General features: G+C 42.8%; 1 pseudogene; it reads left to right on the forward strand.

The window, feature by feature from the left end:
- Nucleotides 1-823: 823 nt before the first annotated feature.
- Nucleotides 824-14,957, forward strand: LOC101083040 (annotated as a pseudogene).
- The last annotated feature ends 575 nt before the right edge of the window (nucleotides 14,958-15,532 follow it).

The following is a 15,532-nucleotide window of genomic DNA, read 5'->3' on the forward strand; positions in this document are numbered from 1 at the left end:
TCATCAAACTATTTGTCAGCCTTTGAAGTCGGGACATACAGTATTACTCATTTGTGATGTCACTGCGCCGGGCAGAATTTTAGAAATTAAATACTGTAAATATTCATGATGAAGAACATTTTTGGTCAAATACCAAAAATTGCCCAAATTAGTTGTGGCAGTGACTGCTGAAATGAAGTGATACCTAGTTCTGAGGTTCTGTCTAAAAGCTTGGCTCTCATCTCCCGAGCGAATGGAGCACCGGGCCTGTGCATCTCTCAGGTGACAGCATACCGTGCTCTTCCCAGAATGCAAAAGATGTTAAGCAGGCCTGAAGTTTTCCCGTGTAATAATCAGAGAGTTTAGGGACAGACATAACCACGAAAGGGATCACCAATTCTTATCCCAGAGACCTCCGAGGGTGAGCCAAGAGAGCCAATTTCAAGAATCTCTAGGGGCTCCTGGGTGGCTCAGTTGGTTAAGCATCTGACTTCAGTTCAGATCATGATCTCACAGTTGGTTTGTAAGTTCGAGCCCCGCGTTGGGCTCGCCTTGGCAATGCCTAGCCTGCTTAGGATCCTCTCTCTGCCTCTCTCCCACTTGCTGTCTCTATCTCAAAATAAGTAAACCTTAAAAAGAATTTTAAGAATCCCTAATTGAAATAACTACTTCAAAGGTACATGCGCACTGCTTTGCTCATTGCAGAGTTGTTCCCCGTAGCCAAGACATCGAAACAACCTAAGTGTCCATCAACAGATGAATGGATAAAGAAAATGTGGTATACGTACCCGAAGAAATATCATTCAGCCCTAAAAAGGAAGGAACTCTTGCCAATTGCAACAACATGGATGGACTCGAGGGCAGTATGCTGGGTGAGGTAAGTCAGACAGAGAGAGAAAAATACTGTATGATCTCACTTATATGTGGAATCTAAAAATGCCAAACTCACAGAAACCGAGAGTAGGGTGGGCGGCTGCCAACGGCTGGGGAGCGAGAGAGAGGAGATGTCAGTCACAGGGTACAAACTTCCAGTTAGAAGATAAATAAGTTCAGTACACTAACTCTACTTAACAAGACTGTCGTATGTGCTTGAAAGTTGCTGAGAGAGTAGATCTTAAATAATTTCACCATCCCATCAAAAAAAAAAAAAAAAAAAAAGAAGGTGGGGCGCCTGGGTGGCGCAGTCGGTTAAGCGTCTGACTTCAGCCAGGTCACGATCTCGCGGTCCGTGAGTTCGAGCCCTGCGTCAGGCTCTGGGCTGATGGCTCAGAGCCTGGAGCCTGTTTCCAATTCTGTGTCTCCCTCTCTCTCTGCCCCTCCCCCGTTCATGCTCTGTCTCTCTCTGTCCCAAAAATAAATAAACGTTGAAAAAAAAAAAAAAAGGTAATTACATAAGGCAATGGAGATGTTAACTAACCTTATTGTGGTAATCATTTCACAATACTTAAGTTCATTAAATCATCACATTGTACACCTTGAATTTACACAATGTTAGCTCTATCTCTACAAGGCCGGGGAGGGGGGGGGGGAAGAAAAAAGGGGTAAAAAAGAAAGGTAAACTTCCTTTGGGGGGGAAAAAAAGAATTCCCAAAGAAGGACTACACCATGTCACCAACTAGGTAACCAGGGCAAGATACCCTTGCAGGGAAAGCACATGGTGAACCTTTAAGAGCCCGGGATATAAATCACCTTGGCACAAGACAAAATGGGCCAATGGTCATGCTTCCTGCCAAAGGGCTCATGTCCAGGTTTCTGGAATGAACGAGATACACCTCAGATGAAGGAAAACTGAAAAGCTTAAAAAGTATCCTCATTCTCCTGTATGAACAAATCACCTTTTTTCATTTTATGTGAAACAGACACATTAAGAATATTTCTACAACTTAGGGGCACCAGGGTGGCTCAGTCAGTTGAGCCCTCATACGACTTCGGCTCAGGTCATGATCTCACGGCTCGTGAGTTTGAGCCCCGTGTCAGGCTCTGTGCTGATGGCTCAGAGCCTGGAGCCTGCTTCATATTCTGGGTCTCCCTCTCTCTCTCTGCCCCTCTCCCACTCATGCTGTCTCTCTCTGTCTCTCAAAAATAAATAAACATTAAAAAAAATTAAAAAAAAGAATATTTCTACAACTTAAAAAGTATCACCATTACAAGTGTTCCCATATAATCCTGTATGTGAATTATACTTCAATAAAAAAGAGAGAGAGAGTAAAGGATTCCTCAGTCCTTGCCTGTTTGTATACCACGATCCGTGTAATAAATCTCAATTAAGAGTTAGGGCTTGAAGGAGAAAACTCACCTTCTGGTGAATTAGTATGTATCCTTTTATCATCAGATAATTAAAGTTTAGTCCTTCACTACCTTTCATATTTCAACTGCCTAGGAACCCACTACTAAAATTAGTGCTATGATAATAATAGCTATTATTAGCCGACGTTTATCATTTCATATATTATATAAGTTTCCATTTTTTTTATCTGTGGTGTAAGAGCCTAATTACTTTTCTTTCTTTTATTGTAAGTCACCTCAAAGATACTTTGGCAGTAGGTAAGGTCTAAATAATAAATACATTACAAAATAATAATGACCATCTAGGGAAATACAATGATCCCAACTTACTTCCCACCTCTGATGTCCATCCAGGCCACACATCAGCTTCTACACACCGGGGCCCATAAAGTGAATCAACCCAACAAGGGTAGCTGGGTGCTTGCTGTAGGAATCCTAACCAGCCGGCCAGGGAAGTGAATGAGAAGGAAGGGAGAGTGAGACACAGATTTCCACCCAAGCCAGCGTGGTTGTTGAAGCAGAAAGGAACAGCCAGAGTTGGACAGGAGCCGCCTCATCTACATAGAGGACTTCAGATTCACCACTTTTAGAAACATTTAAAGAGCTGAAGTTGAGGGAGTCTGGGTGTATCACACTGCCCACAATGTGGAATATGTCCAACAGAGGGATGTTCACGGATGCAATAGGAAAAGACAAGACGTTTGCCTGTACCTCAACTACATTCCTATTACAGACATGATTTCTGCTCAGAATGATCTGGAATTTTTAGAGCCCTGATTCTCCTTCCTTCCTTCCTTCCTTCCTTCCTTCCTTCCTTCCTTCCCTGTCCCTTCTCTCTCTTTCTTGGGACAGAGCCAAATATCAGTGGGAAGAAGCTGTGGGTGGTCTATATGAGAGCCTAGCAGTTCTGCAGAATTCCAGACAGGCTGGCCAGCTTAGTATTCCAGAGTCAGGCACAACGTCTGTGCTCAGCAGGGTATGTGGAATTGAACTGAGTCTTTTCCAAATGACCATAGAGATTACTGAACAAAAATAGCAATGAAATCCACAAAACACTTGACAGTGTACCCATTCATTTGCAAACATTAACAAAACAGTGGTAGGGGTGGGGCAAGAATAAACCTTCCATATCTAGACCATTCAGATGGGAGTGCTCTATAAAGGTTCACTCATAAAGATGACCTTTGATTAGAAGGGTAAAAAAAAAAAAACAAAAAAAAAAACCAGCATTTAACTCAGTTAACAAAGAGGATCTCTTTTACAAGCATAGATCAAATGCATTGCCTCATGTGAATTCAGATGTGTATATATCTCAGACTGACCCGTACAAGTTAGCTTAGGGAGACCCAGAGAGCAATTGCATCCGTCAGGCTAAAAGTGTGAAATGCAATGAGAGTCTTTATTAACCTGGGAAGGTGTTTATGCCCCTTGGAAGACACCCTTTGAATGGTTCCATCATCATTTAAACAAGTTATCTCTGGTTTAAAGATAACTCCTCCAACTCCTTTATGCTCTGTACAGCCAGTAACATAGATGCCATTACTTTTTAGGAAGAAAACTGCCTCCAATATTAGTCTCCCAAGCTACAAATGTGATTTAAAACCTCTCAACCAGCACTTTATCCATGGTAAGATGCATTGCCTATCCCCTGAGAAGTCATGAGTGCAGTCTCCCTTTAAGGGCACTTAAAGTGGACTGAAATTGAATAATCTTTGTAATTTACAATGGCTATCTCCCTCTGGTATAGAATAAAGTTGGAGACGCAGAGAGCCCAGGGAATCAGAGCAAGCCAAAGGATTTGGGGTTTGGAGAAGAGCCCACCATCATTTCCACTCCTTATAACCACCCACCGTCAAGCCACAAATGAAAGAAAAGTATCTGTGCCCACAGATAATTTGAATGATTTCTCTGAATGTGAGTCATTTAGATGAAACATATGGAAACTCACTTTGGCAAAAATGAACGAGGGGAGGTAACGGGGAGCAGGAGGAAGAAAATCATCCATTTGACTAGATTACATCAAAAGCAAGGTTTTCTCAGGATGCCCCTTCCACATAACTCATATCCTCAATGAATTATTCCACATTTATAAAAACAGCTTATGCTCCATAGAAAGACTTTAAAAAATTGTCATGCTTCTTTTCACTTGGATTCAAAGGAGACAGAAGGAAATCTCTAGGCCTTAAATGTGATTACATTTCTATAATTTGGAGTACTGAATTTTTTCATTGGGCTGACTACTCTAATCAAAATAATAGGCATCCACCCAATCTACACTTCCTCCATTTCTTTGGTCCACCCTGTGGTGCGCAAGCTGTGCTCCTTGAGGACTTCGCCATTTGCCCGATTGTTAGACTGCAAAAAAACTGTACCAATACATAGACTAGTCATGATGATAACTACTGGCCAAAACGTTGTGGCATGGATGAAGCCATTCATATCCTCAATATGATAACCATCAACGTACACGTGGGAGAGTGGTTCTACATAGTACTGTGCAGGATGCTGTGTCAATAAAATCTTGTAAGTCTGCCCCACCTTGATTTTGAGGAGCATACAATTTCTGGTGAAGCTGATAAAGTTACAGATCTAAGTCAGAAGTATTGCACCAGATATTTTGGTGCTTATCAAGGAAGTGGCCATTGAACATTTAATGTAGGATGTCTGGCAAAGGCTACCAGTGCCCCTTCCATGTCCCTTCTCTTTGTGTTTTGGATGACCCCCACCAGCAATTACCTGCCTCTCTGGACTTGAGAGTTTTCCCAGAGCCACAGAAGACCACTCAGTTCATGCATGCAGGCTGGGGGTGCTGGGGAATTAGCACATCTCAGAAGTAGCCCTCAACCAATGACCAATGGCTGCTGGAGGGTAAATCCCTCAGCTCGTTCATCTCTCAAGTGGGATAATTCTGAGCCTTGTGTTTTCTACTATTTCCCAGACTTTCCCTCCCAATATTATGCTCCAGTTGCTCACGTTGATGACTGGTTTACTAATTCATCCTTTATTAACTGCCTTCCCATCATCCCTGGATCAAGTTCCACGTCCCTGCCGTCCCTGCTGGTGTTCTCAAAGAGACTCTTTTGCACTTGAATGTTTTGCCTGGGGTCAGCTTCTGAAATGAACCCATGTTAGGACAAAGTGAGTCCATCCTTTAGATGTGGTCAGGAAATGCATCAGTGACAGCATAAAGAGAGGAAAATAGACATCTCTTCTATGATCAGACTTGAGGGGATTCATGGATACTCCTGGGGGAGAGACACTGCTGGTCACCTACTTGACAGCAACTGTTCCTCCTCCATAGTCAATAGAAACCAGTTTGGTTTGGCAGCTAAGCCACTTTCTAGGCCCCTGAGGATGACCCGAGCTCAGTGCAGATCAAGCATGAACATCCCATTCTCATTTGCTGATAATCTTTAGGTGAGGATAGTTGACGGAGTGCCAGCTCATGAGACATATGCAGGAATGTGCTGAGGAGTTCTTTTTCCTTCTATAAACAGAGCTGGAAAAGTAAAAGGCTCCATCTCTCTCTCTCTCTCTCTCTCTCTCTCTCTCTCTCTCTCTCTCTTTCGTCTTCATGTTCCTTCCTGTTTGAAGCACCATTGGGTGATGCTTAGAGTAATTGTAGTCATCTTATACCCATGAGAAAAATGTTCTCAAGTTGCTAAACCAACCTCAGAACCACCTATCTCCACACTTCACTTATGTAAGATAAATGCTGGTTCAGACTTCTGTTACCTATACACCCATATTGTCCTGATTGATACAGATGCAATTCTAGGAGCCAGCTTAATGAAGAGGCAAGAAGTCTCAAATGTGGCAATGGAAAGAGAAAGTCCCATATTACACTTTTCCTGTGTACCATAGTTCACTTGAAACTTTTTGAATGAAACAGTCTGATGTTAATATTCCATTTCTCTCCCAGGATACTCCCCTTTCTATGCAGGGTCAACCTACTCACCACAGCTGGCGGGCTTAGGCCTGCTTCTGCCTCTGCCTAAATTGCTGTCCCCACAGGTCCTCGTGGCACCATCTCTTGTTTCCTTCAGTCTCTGCTCAGTTGTCATCCCTTCAGGACAATCCCCTATATAATGCCACTACCCTGACCCTCATCATTTCCTCTCGAGGAAAGAGTGGATGGGGAAGAATGTGATTTGCTCCGTGAAGCAAGAAGGTTATTGCCATCCTTATAATTGCTATGTTAAAATTTGTGGGGTGGTCCAGAGTGACCACATTATCAAGAGCTAATGCTATGAATTCATGCACCATCAAAGAGACTGTCTGGCCAATGCAAGATCAGGAAGCCCATTCCCTGCCAATTATTTTTAAAATTTTTTTTAATGTTTATTTTTGAGAGAGACAGAGACAGAATGCGAGTGGGTTGGGACAGAGAGAGAGGGAGACACAGAATCTGAAACAGGCTCCAGGCTCTAAGCTGTCAGCACGGAGCCCAATGCAGGGCTCGAACTCACGAGCTGCGAGATCATGACCTGAGCTGAAATCGGATGTTCAACCGACTGAGCCACCCAGGCGCCCCTTCCCTGCCATTTTTAAGGATGTCTACACGGAATTTGGGAATCCTTATTTTAAAAGGCTTTTAGTCACCTATCTATGGTAATCTCGTAGCTAATATTAAGAAATCATCCTTTCGGCTGACAAATTTCTCGTCCAGAGCTTTCCTGCTTTCCTTTTGTTTTGAGTAGATGGGAAAATTTGGGATATATGCCTTAATTGCCATATTTTAAGATTGTCACCAAATCAGCTTTTTTCCCTCAGGAGGAAAAAGAGAAGAATAGCTCTGAGCCAGTAGGTCTAACCCTCTCCTTGAAATCTCTACTCGGAAGACACAGCACTACCATAACTATGGTAGACATATGCTAGTCCTAAAAGCTATTCACATGGCCCAAATCCTTGGCCTTCCTCTACCTGTAAAGGCCAGAAAGCTAAAATACTGGATTTTCAAAACTCCATTTAGCTAGAGGTGGCCACAAAACTTAATTCAGGCCAATATGATGTAAGCCAAGTTCCTGGGTAGAGATTCCTCCCCAAATAAAAAAGGAAAATCTTTGCTGGAATAAACCCCTTCACTTCATAGCCCTCCATGCAACTTTCTACTTGGAATGCAGGTGTGAGGGCAGGGTCACAGCAGCCATCTGGAGCCCATGAAGAAATAAGCAAAAGGGTAAAGGACTACCCAACAAGGTAGGTAGACCAGAAAGCTGAAAAGAGCCTTACCATCCCTGAATTGTTGAGCTGCTTTACAAGACTTAGATTGCACAGCCTTGGACCTCCCTGTCTTGTGACTCACACACATCCCTAGCTGTTTCAGCTATTCCAGGAGGGCTTTCTATTCTATGCAGCTGATCATTAATATAAAGACAGAGACTGACCTCATCAAACCCCCTCTCACCTGCCCCTTCTTCCAGGATGATACTGCCATCCTTTCGAGCCTATAGACCAAAACTCTGGGCATTATCCTTGACACTGTTCCCTCCTTCATGGCCATATCCAATCCATCACTGTCTGAGCGTCCTGATCCAAGTCACCATCTTAACTGTTAGTTCCAGATACCACTGTATCTCATCAAAACAGCCTCCTTGCTTATCTCTTTGTCCATGTGAAGGCCTACTGTATCCAGTTTCCTTTTCAAAACACAAATCTAATCATTCACACACAAACTCACACACACACACACACACACACACTCTCTCTCTCTCTCTCTCTCTCACACACACACACACACACTCACATACACATACGCCTGCTTAAAAGCCTTCAATGGTTCTCCATATGTCCTGTGATCATGATATAAATATTTAACATGGCCTAAAAGGCCCTTTGGGGTTTATCCCCAGCCCATCTCTCCAGCCCCAGCTTGTGCCAGCTCTCCTCTGAGTTTCAGCTTCCTGACCTTCATTTCTAAGAAGCTTCCTACTCCCTCCCTCCCAAAGGTCTCTGCACAGACTCTTTCCTCTGGATGGAAAACTTCTTTTGCCCCTACCCTTTGCTATTTGACTTCTGGAAAGTTCTTTTTGTTCATTCAGAACACAGTCCTGGCTCTTCAACCTCAGAGAATTCTTCTCTGGCCCAGCTCAGGAGTTAACCAAAGATCCTCTGTTTAACATGGCCACAGACCATCTTCCCTTTTGCAGACTCTCCAGTTGTAATTACGCATCCTTCGTGGGATCAGTTGTTTACTTGAGAACAGGGTCTCTGTCTGATTTTCAGCTTTACCTTTGACTGCATTCTCCCTGCCAAATATGATGCCTACCACATAGTAGGCGCTCAATAAATACTTGTTGAACAAGGATTGAATGGAATAAAGCCATATAGCCCATTTGGTCAACCATCTCCTAAATAATTGATGAGTAACATTATATTATCTAATCAAAATGAAACTAAAAAAGATGATTGAGATAATACTAAAAAGATACAGAGCTTTACTGGGCCACAAACATTTGGCGAATTGCCAAATTTTGCCATCTCACCAATGGTATCTATGTCAGGCTCTGCATCATCTGACACATGGATGGACTAGGTTGACCTGTGGTGTGGAGTGGGCACGTGCTCTGGACAACTGAGGCCCCACTATGATATCGGTGGCCGTAAGACCTAATCCAGATTCACAGGTTCTGTTGCAAATATGTTCTAATTGGAGAAATAAGCTGTGGGAGAGGCCTTTCTCCTTTACCCCCAAGTAACTATCCACCGAAGATTCCTTAAACATGGGGGTGTGAGTCTCAAACCACTGACTGAAAAAGAGGCCGCATGGGAACTTGCCCTCACCGTTCAGAAACCCCCTCACCAGGCAACATTAAAAATGGTAAATGGGGAAATTGAAGACAGGGGGAAAAACTGACAGGAATGACGAGAAATTATATTGGTCTGGAGGGTCTCAGTTTTGAAAAGGTCAAGTTTTTCCCCAAGAAGGGGGTGCTCTTCCTTCCTTAATGGTTTTCCCAGTGATTGGATCACCAAGATGGGTAGATTCTCACTTCCCATCTAATTCATGTGACACAACCAAAGGAAGCACGGGGTGGGGAGACAGGTTGTGTTTTGTGGGAGAGAATAAACAGGTGCCTGGGTGGTGCCTAGAATCTAGGCAAGACCTTTATGTAGTGACCCTACCAGGGTGGTCAGAAAGGAGTGGAGAAAAACAGGATGAATGGCGTGGCATGTAACATTTCCCTCCTCTTCCCCACAGGCCCACCAAACTCCATTTTATTCTATTCCTTGTAAAAACAAAATTTTAGGGGTCAGAAGCCATGGATTTAAACCTCTAATCTGCCACAGATGACCTTTGTGATGCAGGCAGGTCATTTAATCTCTCTGATTCACATTTTTTTTCATTGGCAAATAGTAGGTGGAACCCAACTGGCAAATAAAGATGGACCCCAACACAGAATTGTCCAAGAATCAATAATATCATGTATGTGAAAGCCATGTGTACATTGCAAAGCTTATATCTTCACTAGCAAACTTAATTGGACTTCTCATTCCAGACTGTATTTACTGTATTTATATTTTTTCAAATTAAAATTATTTTATTTGTCCGTAATTAAAATCAAGTGGATTATAAATATAATAGGGTGACTAAGAATATTGATTTTTTAGATAAAAAATAATTGCTTATTCAGCTTATTACAATTCTCTTTAGCTCATCTCTTTACTGTATTAGGACACCATAGAAGTATGCATTTATTCACCTCCGATGAAGGAAGATGATTCTCCCAAGGGCCACACCGTAAACATTGGGCAGCTTTTCTGAAACTTGGTACCCTCTCTGTTGGCTCCCTCCCTCTTTCATACGACATTTCCTCAAATGCTTGTAGAACTTTTCTTCCTTAACCCTATTCAATGGTACCTTGTAGAAAAAGAAGGCTTTAGACTATCTCCAGAAGTAAATTGCAGTTTCTACTCATAGGCACCAGCTGTTTATGATGTGACCTCCAAGAGCTTTCATCGTGGCTGGGAGAGATGTATTAGAGGCTTTCTTTGGGCAGGGGATTGGGACATCTTATGTGCAAATCTGTATTTGAGGATCCCAATCCCAATGAAAAGTGTGACTCGTCTGGTTGTAACATTACAGCCTATGTGGACACAAACCCAATGCCCCTGGAAACAACCCCAAATCCTCACCACCACTGACTCATGGATAGCATTGAAAGTGCCCACATTTTCCCACAAGGTGATAAAAAAAAAACAAAAACAAAACCTGTGTGGGTCCCTGACCCTACAGTGATGAGAGTGTGCATGCATGTGTGTGTGTGTGTGTGTGTGTGTGTGTGTGTGTGATGTATTAGAATGTTTGCAGTTTGTCAAGAAATTTTATTGGCATTAGCTATCTTTTGCAAAGTGTTCAACTTCCCACTTTGGAGAAAGGACAGTACCAATGTTAATTATTGCAGAGCCCCTGTGAACAAACTGTGAAGCGACAATGGAGGTGCAGACAGAATTGTGTTTTGATTACCCAACTGCCACAAGTCACATATGCTGATGGCCAGAAATCTCACTATTTGATCATCTGGACTGATTGAGAAGACTCCTAATTCAGAGGTGTGGAGGTAGGAGGATCTTTCCTGACCTCGCCATTTCCCATCCCAAAAACTAACGTTGAGTTTGAGGTTGAGAGCTCAAACAGTATCTTCCTGCTGGCTAGCATGACCCTCTTGGAAAAAGATTCCAGTCTGCTCACAAGAGAACTCCAAAGCATCTGAAGTCCACTGGAACACTCCAGTAATGAAAACACAACACCACCAGTACTTTTCAAAGTGCTAGAATGGACATAAAGAACTAACCCAATCGCCTCTTTATGCAGGTGAGGAAGCTGAGCCCCTGAGCAAGGTTGGAGAGATGCAGAGAGGTAAACCCAGTCTCCCGTTTCCAGACAGGTCCTTCCTCACTGGACCGTGATAGGTCTGCCGAGTTACAGCTGTAAAGGGTCACTTTACACGTCTCACAGAGAAGTGCTCACTGCTTTCGATCTCTAGGTTCTGTGGGTCCTTCTCGGAGCCGTAAAATTTCATACCCCATCTCCTTTCTGTCTCAGTCAGCTTGGACGGCCATTAAAAAAAAATCATAGGCTGAGAGGCTGAAACAACATAAATTTATTTTTCTACAGTTTTGGACGCTAGAATTCCAAGACCAAGGAGTGTATATAGCATCTACTGAGGGCTCTCTCCTTGGGTTTTCACTCAGCCACCTTCTCATATGGCTTTTTCTCTGTTGGTGCATGCAGAGAGAAAGAGACCTCTTCACCCTCTTCTTATGAGGCCCCCAAACCTACCAGATTAGTACCTGACCTTCAGACACCACTGAACCTTAATTATCTTTTAAGAACCCTGTCTCCAAATACAATGACAATGGGGGTTAGGGACTTCATTGTATGCCTTTTGGGGGGACACAATTCAGTCCATAAGATTTTGCATCCTTCTACTCAAGAATCTAATTTTACAACGCTTGAACTTCAACTAGGCATTTGAAGAACATCAAATTGTACTAAGACTATCATTTATGGTTTCTAAATACAGCCACAGCAGGACAAATGCTACAACCTTTATCCTATAACAAGCAAGGTATTCCCTTCACGCAACACACACAATCCCGATCTACTATGTCTAACGTGAGTCCTGAGCATCTGTTTTGCATGAATAAAGGAAACAAATAATTCAGTATACCATGTCTTAACTTTAATAACGTCCAGATAGACTACAGCAAGATTGATGTACTATGAACTTGCTTTAAGTGGGACTCAACCCACATTGTTTTCACCAGTCACCAGGCAGCCAATTAAATACCAACCAGGCGGCGAGCTGTTTGCCAGGACAGAGGCCAGGCAACCTCATTACCGATAAGGTTAATTTAATCAGTTACTTTTGCTAAGTGCCTGTGAGTCACTCCCAAAATTTAAAACACAAATACAAAACATGAGTGGAAGCATTTCCTACGTGGATATCATTCCTCATGCCTCTCTCTGCCCACCCTTTTCCCCTCACCTGCCTGAACGCCGCTGTGTACTGACAGCCAGCATTTTTTTGTTTTAATGAGACCTAAGCTTAGGAGCCTCAAAACCAGGAACAGCAAGATGTGCCCTCTTTTGTATATTTGCAAATCTGATACAGCTGCATGCGTTTGTGTGCTATAAGAAGAGTCCTCTGAGCCCACGACTGGAAGGTGTTCTCATGTTGGGAGCTCCGCAAAAGAAAGGAAAAAGAAAGAGAAAGTTTAACTCTAAAGCGGGAAACAATCTGTGCTGCGGCTGGTGGCATCCAGAGATGGGCAACCCGGAAGAAGCACTGTGTGTGCGCACAGGTGTCTGGGACTCTGCAATCTGTCCGGTTGGGCATACTGGACATGGGGGCTGAACCACTGGGTCTCCTCCTTCCTCTTCTGCATACCTCAGGGGAACTTCTCTCACAAACTACAGACTCTGGCCAATGGCTGAAATATACACGTTTTTCTCATAGGCGTCAAGGAAAGCACAATATGACCATCACGTTAAGTCTCTGAGAAGCCAAAAACTGAAATTCGAGTGGGCCGGCCAGCATTACACTGATGGCCTCCTTACTTCTTCCAGGCCAGGATGGTCAAGGCCAACCCTGACTTTTTTGCAGTTAAATGGTGATGCTCACAGTGAGGCTTAGGCCCGGGTGTGGATGTAACGGGGAGAAACTTAGCATGTCTGACTCCATATTGCTTCTGTTACCCTTACTGCTGTGACTTATGGCTTAGAAACTTCTGCTTAGCCCTGCACATAGGCATGTTAATCATTGAAGGAAGTTTGGTGACAGCTAAGATTTGCAAAAACCACTCTTTGCCCAAAACCTACATCGCCCGAGAAGATAAATACATATAGAAACAATAATGTTATGTCTAAGATTTAGAGAAATGGCATGAACAGATTCCTATACTCAAAGATCAACTGACCAAGGACAGAAAAGTTCCAAAACCTGCCTTGCACCCTTGTGGGCGCCTGACTGGCTACAGACCTCAGTCACCTCTTGACCCCAGCTCCCTCCCACTCCCCCCTTTCCTAACATCAAAGTTCATGCCAAGGAGAGATGATTCTTTACGACAACAGTCCATCATCTCAGTTTGCTGACTTTCCAAATAAAGTCACTTTCCTACCCCAACACTTTCCTACCCCCTCAACTTATCAGCCTGTCATGCGGCAAACAGAATGAGCTAGTACTCCGTTATGTGAATAAGGATATTTAGCGATAAAGACGTAATGCATGCAAATGCATTCACTATAGAAAAGTAACAGTATTGGTCAATAACCATCCCAATGGCTGCTTTACAAACTTAAATTAGAATAGGATATTTTGAAGCTGTATCTGAGATAAGACCTTTCATTGAAATAAACCACAGATTTAAAATAAAACAGATTGCAGATTTGAGATTAAGTGATTAAGGACTAGGAGAAAAGGTGGACAAGTATTATATGACCTAAGGATGGGGGAGGCATCTCTAAGTATGATACCAATGGCAGAGGTCACAACAGTCACAGCTGTGACTGCCCGAAAAATAAAAGCAATCAAATAAAAGAAAAAAAAGCCCAAAACAGTAACCCCCAAAACAGCAACAAAAGTCACTATCATAAACAAGTAGTACATCAACAAAATTGAAAGCCAACAGCTAATGAAGAAAACATGTTGATAACAGAAAACAACCAAAGTATGCTTACGTACACAAAGTAGTTAAAATTCAGTAAGAACCCTGGTGTGATCTCATACCAATGACTGTTTTCTTGAGCAGTAGACAGCGCCCACCTCAGTGCACGCCACCACCCCATGGCTGACTTGATGGGGCTGGACATGAACTCTTTTCTTTTGTCAACTATGGCTGGCAGTATTATTTATCCACCTTCGTGGATGATGATTAAAATGAGCACCACCCATCTCTAAGAACAGTTTAAAGGCTGGTACAAAGGCAAAGAATTAGGAGGGCAGTCCAATGAAAATAACAGCAACTTTGAAAATGTGTGTACAAGCGATGAATTCCCTTGGTGGCTTTGAAATAACAACCTGTGATTGGTGGTTAAAGGGTGGTTTGGGGCTCATGCATATTAATGGGCAGCACTTAGTGCTGGAGGAAGAGGCCGAGTCAGAAGACAAAGAAGAGAAGCGAAATTCCTAAATGTATCTGGAAAGCAATCAGCCCTTGGAAGTGGTGGCAAGGTTCCACACAAAAAATCAAACTTGCTATCGAAGGTGACGATGATCATAATGAAGGAGGAGGTACAGGTGGAGGAGGAGAAGGAGGGAAAGAAGAAGAAGAAGTAGAAGGAGGAGGAGGAGGATAAGTGGAGGAGGAGGAGGAGGAGGAGGAGGAGGAGAAAAAGGAAGAGTGGAGAAAACACTCCAGTGAAGAAATTGATATGAGATACTCTAGCCAAAAATGTACAAAAATCAAACCAGAATGGAAAAGACTCAAAACCGTGAACATCAAGATCAAAAGGTCAAGAATTCTCAAAAAAAAAAAAAAAAAAGAAAGAAACTAAGAAAAAAACTTCTAACACATCAAACGGACCTAGTTCTGTAGAAGACATTAAAGCAAAAATGCAAGCAAGTATGGAAAAAGGTGATTCTCTTTCTAAAGTGAAAGCCAAGCTCATCAATTATACGAGGAACTGCTTCTGGATGACTGATCCAGAGGCTATTTAAGATCTCTGGCAGCAGAGGACGTTTCTTTAGGAAAAAAGCTTAAACGGTTTGTTAAAATTTTCCATCTCATTTTATCTCTGTTAACACTTGATATCTGGCTGTCCTTTTTATAATGCAGAGTGAAAACTTTCCTTACTCTGTCTGATAAATGTGGTCCAGCTTGCGTTGCCAATCCGTTGTCCAAAATGCCTGTTTAGTTTTTAAAGGCAGAACTCCACCTTTTGCTTGGTTTTAAATATGTGTGGAATGCTACGGCAGAACATAGTAGTAGGGATGGTCAGACAAGTGGAGAAACAAAATCTTATGTGTGAAATAAACTCCGTTTTTTAATAGAGTTAAAAAAATCAATGAGAAAAAGATGAGCAAGCACCTCAGTGGAAAAAATAATAGTCAAAGGAGGGCGCCTGTGTGGCTCTTGTCAGTTAAGACTCCAGCCTCGGCCCAGGTCACGATCTTGCAGTTTGTGAGTTCAAGCCCCGCATCGGGCTGTCTGCTGTCAGCACAGAGCCTGCTTTGGATCCTGTCTCCCTCTCTTTCCGCTACTCTCTCTCTCTGTCCTTCTGTCTCTGTCTCAAAAATAAATAAACATTAAAAAAAATAAAAAC

This window comes from Felis catus, chromosome D4 (assembly GCF_018350175.1).
Source record: "Felis catus isolate Fca126 chromosome D4, F.catus_Fca126_mat1.0, whole genome shotgun sequence".
Taxonomy (NCBI): Eukaryota; Metazoa; Chordata; class Mammalia; order Carnivora; family Felidae; genus Felis; species Felis catus.